Here is a 6,231-nt window from a genome sequence, read left to right on the forward strand (position 1 = left end):
TCGAAGTTAAAAAAATGAAACTTGGTTTTATTTATGTCTTGGAAACCTAACATATTTTTTTAATTTTACATGATAAATACAGGGTGATTAATTAATAATGGGAAAATCGAAAGCTAAAGATACTACACGTAAAATGGTGACAATTGGCGTAAACATGCCTTATCCGAAAGTTGATAGTTTCGGAAATACAAGGTGTTGAAATTAAAAATTTTAAATCGTTTTTTTGCGATTATTCTTAAAATATGCAGGTTAGGAACTTGAAAATTTGTGAAACTATATTCTTTTAAGCGACGAATAAGATGCGTGTTGTATATTCAGCGTTGCTCATGGAGGGCGCCACTTACGTCCAACTTTACCGAAAATTTAGTTAATAACTTTTTACCCTGTATGTCTAACATGAAACTTGGTTCAAAATCTGAAAGAAAACTAATTTTTCCATTAATTATGTACTCTTGTTTCATTTCGGTATCTCGATGAGTTTTCGAGAAAAATAGATTTAACGAACACTATGTTTTGATAATACGAGAAGGTAATAGCGAAACAAACTAAGTGTTTCTTCATGTTATTACAACAATTAACAATAAAACAAATGAAATACCACGTAATAATGATTTAAAGTAATTGTCTGAAGAATCCACCGTTGACAATACAACTTTACACAACGTTTTCTGAGAGAAGTTCGAGTTTGAAACAACATATGCGTCTGACTTCGTTGGCAGCGATTTGTATTCTTTGCCACAAGTCTTCATACGAACCAATAGATTCTTTGTAAACGATATATTTCATTCGAGGCCAAATAGAAAAATCAAGATGATGACGTCTTGTCTTCTGGGTGGATAAGCAAAAATGCTTCTACGGCTTGAAGAAGTTCTACTTTATTTAAGAAGAGACATGTGGTTCATGCACGACGGAACTCCACCGTATCTTTCTCGGCCAGTGCGTGCATATTTAAATGTAGTATTTCCAAATCGCTGGATTGTCTATGTAAGCATTTTTGCTTGTCCACCCAGAAGTCCGGACTTCAATCTTCTTGATTTTTCTTTTTGGTCTTGAATGAAAGATATAGTTTACGAAGAATCTATTGGTTCGTGTGAAGAGTTGTGCCAAAGAATACGAATTGCTGCCAGCGAAGTCGAACGCAATCCCAATATGTTGCTTCAAACTTGAAGATATCTCAGAAAACGTTGTGTAAAGTGTATCAGTGTCAACGGTGGGTTCTTCGAACAATTATTGCTTTAAATCATTATCACGTATTTCATTTGTTTTATCATTAATTGTTGTAATAACATGAAGAAACACTTAGTTTGTTTCGCTTTTAATTTCTCGTATTATCAAAACANGTAACATAAAAGGTGTATAAGAAGTAGGTATCAAATCTAGTATAAAATTTAAAACTTACATAATACAGTCTAAAATATAATTCGGCAAAATGACAATAAACATAATCCAAGATCCACTAATACATGCCCAAAAACTCATTAATTGAGTAAAAACTGTTTTCAGTTAAATAATATTTTATTTGTTTCTTAAATGTTTTATTACAAGTGATGTTTTTATAACGATGAGGTAATTTATTATATAATAATTCTTACCTCCTCTGGTAGAATAATTATGATAGTAGTCTCTTGGTAAAAATAAATCCTTATTATCTCTTACATATAATAGGATTTGTAAAATGTAGACACACGGTAAAGTTAAAATTTGTAATTTTTTGAAAGTGTTTCTACATGATGCATATCTGGACGTTCCTAATATATTTCGAATAGCTCTCTTTTGTATTTTAAATATTCTTTCTGAACTATGAGATGCACCCCAAAAAATTATATCATATAATGCTCTTGATAAGAATTCTGCATAATAAAATGATAAAACTATATGTTTATTTGCAATTTTTGATAGTCTGTAAAGTGCATAACATGTAGAAGATAGTTTACTTGCTATTATATTAATATGTGTTTCCCAATTCAATGCACAATCAATGATAAGTCCTAAGAATTTAGTACAATCTGACTGTTTAATAGATTTATTCTCTATTTTAATTAAACTACTCTTGTCGCCAACTGAAATTCTAGGTGAAAATATAATAAAAAGTGTTTCGTAATGTTTAAAAAAATAATCTATTTAATTTGATAATCTATTTAATATGAGTTATCATCAGCAAACATTATTAAACTATTAGTAAAGTGGGTTGACAAGTCATTGATAAAAATTAAAAAAAGTAACGGACCAAGTATGGAACCTTGAGGCACCCCAAGTTTTATATTTAATTTTTCCGAAATAGATCCATTTACCGCAACTACCTGTGATCTGTCACTGAGATAAGATATTACCCAGTCTTTAACTTTTCCACGCAATCCATATTTTTCAAGTTTTTCAATTAAAATTTCATGATCAATCAAATCGAATGCTTTACTTAAATCCATGAACAAACCAACACACTTTAAATTTTCATTAAGTTTTTCATATAATTTTTCTATAAAAGACATTATTGCAGTTTGAGTAGAATGAATTTTTCCGAAAACCATGCTGTGCTTCTGACAATATATTAAAATTTTCCATAAATTTTAAGATTCTATTAAAAACAACTCGTTCTAATATTTTAGATACAGTCGAAAAAAGTGCCACAGGTCTATAATTTCCCATTGGAGAAGTATCACCACATTTGTATAGAGGACCAACCTTTGATATTTTAAGAACGTTTGGAAAAATGCCCTCACCCAGAGACATATTTATCAGATGTAGCAATGGAACTATCAAAAACTGAACTGACTTCTTTAATAAGTCCAGTGGATTTAGAGTTTTTTAAATTCATTATAATATTGTAAATTTCACTATCACACTGGTTCCAAGAAGATCGTAGGATATGCCAAATTTACTTTAAAATTTAATTTTTGAGTAACTCCTAATTCATCATTCAGTTTAATAGGTAAATCTCTAAAATATTTATTAAAATGTTGAGCAATTATTAAAGGATCAGATGTAACTTCTTCATTTACTGATATTTCCGTGATAGGCGTTTTTATTTTATTATTAGACACATTTTTATTGATTATAGTCCACGCTGCTTTAGACTTATTTTCAGATTTATTATAAAACGAATCATTAAATAACTTTTTTGTCGCAGAAATTACTTTTTTATAAATTTTTTTATACTTGTTATAATAGTATATATCATTTAGATTATTGGTAGCTATTTTTAATTGATATAAAAATTTTAACTTTTGTGATGATACTTTTATACCCCGCGTCATCCACAATTTATTCACCTTTTTGTGATATTTTAGAGAAATAGGAAAACTTATATCATGATAATAGCAGAGTGTGTTGATAAATAATTCATAAGCCTCATCTATTTGCACAGCATTTAGAATTTCATTCCACGTTTCATTTTTCAAATGATTATAATATGTTTCATAATTTTCGGAGCTATAATTTCTTTTGTAATGACCGTTTTCAGATTTTTGTTTAATATTTACATACCTACAGTGAAGTAGTTGCGATGAATGATCTGATAGCCCATCATGTAACACTTCACATTTTAGTACATTCAAATGATCAAAGTTTATACAAATATAGTCAATACATGATGAACTATTTTTCGATATTCTTGTAGGCTCATTCACTAACATGTCAATATTATAAGCTTGAAACAGATCACATAAATTAGCTTTATCAGTGGAATTAAAATCACCCTGTATATCACGTATCTCTATCAGGTATTAAACTAGTAAATATAGTGGGGTGCAAATGTCAATTTAGGCCTTATTTAAATAAATAATATGCCACTAAAAACTTTCCACATTTCGTCATTTTCAGTGAATAAACTGATTTTCATTCATTGTATCACTATTATTCCTTACAAATGACATTCTATGTTAATTTTCTGGTTTTTAAAAGTATTGAAACAATTCCAAAACATATTCATAATTTGCGTTCTTAAATAAAAACCTTTATTTTCTATGTAATAATAATGCTGTATGTGTTTATTATTTCCATCATAGTGTTTTCGGGACATAATCGAAGTATATCTATTTTATATTTTTTGTGTACTGTGATGTATTGTGTCTTGATGAATAAATTTAATTATTTTTTTTATTAATTTCAGCAACCTCGTGTTCATCAATTTCTAATAACTTTCTAGCAACTAAAACTACAATAAAATGACAATATTACAAATAAACTTAACGAAAGTACTCGGATACTTATTTTATAATTTTATTTTCTATTGGTTCATTAAAAGAATTTTATGTACAGACAATTTTTAATCTATTAATTTAATTTTTTTATTTTTTACCTCACTCGTCAATGCTTTTACAGGAAAGTGCAGATATATGTATAGCTTTTATAGGCTATGATTATTTATCGGTAACGTCAAATACCAGAAGACAAATAGATAAACGAAATCAGCGTTTAATGTTTATTGATATATGTTAACAAAAATGTACATAACTACAACTAAGCATACATAAAAATTGAACTACGTAAAAGTAACGACCTTTGCTCGCGTCAAGTTCAAAGTGACGTTGCCGTTTTGTAGTGTAGAGGTCACGACGTCGCAAAGCTATTATTCTCACTTTAAAAACAAATTTAAAATTGTGAAACATATTTTGTGATATTTTTATTCAGTTTTTGATTTTATTTAAATTTTCATACAGGTTCACTATCGTTGTCAGAATTACATTTAATGTCTAACAAAAATAAAAACAAAAATTTAAATATTAAAAAATCATCTTAATGCTTTGAAGTTCAATGTGCTGCAACAATGGACTATTTGTGTAAAATGATACTTTTTTTATTTTCACCTAATTCCCAAGTTGGTCGTAACAATATTGTTTAAACAGCTACTATTGCAATTACAGGGAGTAATCATAGTCATATGATATTTGACGTAAGGAATGGAAACCTTATTAAGATTTAACAAATGTTTGATACATAAAATTAAAATTTACATAGTTTTAACCTTACAAGGCTAATCGGTAGACAGCACATTTAGGCTGAAACATGGACGAAAAAAATATATGTATAGGTACAGATAACATTTTTTCCATTGCTTTATATTTAAGACATGTTTTTTGCATTGAAAAATTTACTGATAAAGACCAGACTTCCAATGGATCGACTGGGATTTGTCTTTTTACGCGGTGGTAACAGTTTTTTAAACAAATAATTATGATATAACTTGGCCCTCAACTGAAAATAGACAGGTCTGCTTGGGCATTGCAATAAAGTTGTAGAGCAGATGGAGTTTTAAGAAGGGTATTTATCTGATATTAAAAAAAGAAACAGCGATAGGAAAACTGAGGGGGTAGAAATATCTTCAGAAAAAGTAAAAAAATACTTAGCGCCTGAGAAAACTAGGAAAAATATAAAAGTAATGATATAAATGATAAAAACAAGGGGGGAACAACAAAGTTAAAAAATGAGAAAGTAATAGCAAGTTAGAGAATTAAAGAGTTGAAAATTGTCTGGAGAATGAGAGAAAGGAAGAAGCAATAATGTAATATCGATATCTCAGTAACAAATTATTACACAACAGTTCCAAGGGCGGTTTTGAAAATAAATTCTCTACAAGAACCTATCATGCTTTTCGAACATTTTTTTTCTCATCGTTGACATTAATTTAAACAGAGTGCAAATTTTTTGAAAATATACCGCTAATTTGCAAATATTATTGAAAATACTACAACTGAGAGAAATTTTTACAGCTAATTGTACCAATAATAATCCTGTAAATTGATAAGTTGATCCATAAAACCGTTATTCTGTTCCAAATGAACAAAGTTTTGAGAGGAATTAAAAATTTTTTTCGCGAGCCTTGTCCTTGTCTTTGTAGAGAATTTAAAGTTTTCAAAACCGTACTTGGATTTACTGCGCAGTGATTTATTGCTGAGATATCGATGATTAAAAACGTAACCAATGCTCACACGGAGACCTTTCCAAAAACAAATTGAAGCTGAATAAACAAGCTAACTGTTGCGGCTTCACCGCAAAATTGTTATTATATTTATAGTTATTTCAAAATATATAAAAAAAAAATATAAAAAAATATATAAAATATATAAAACATAATATAAAAAAGAGTAAATAAACGTTACAAGTAATGCTTGATTAGGTATAAAAGTCTGCGGTACTATATAAGCACTTTTCAACAAGATACAATTTTAGATTGAATTTAAAAGCATTTACACTTTTAATATTTTTTATATTTTCCGGAAGATTGTTGAACACTTG

This window comes from Anoplophora glabripennis, unplaced genomic scaffold (assembly GCF_000390285.2).
Source record: "Anoplophora glabripennis isolate ALB-LARVAE unplaced genomic scaffold, Agla_2.0 scaffold264, whole genome shotgun sequence".
Taxonomy (NCBI): Eukaryota; Metazoa; Arthropoda; class Insecta; order Coleoptera; family Cerambycidae; genus Anoplophora; species Anoplophora glabripennis.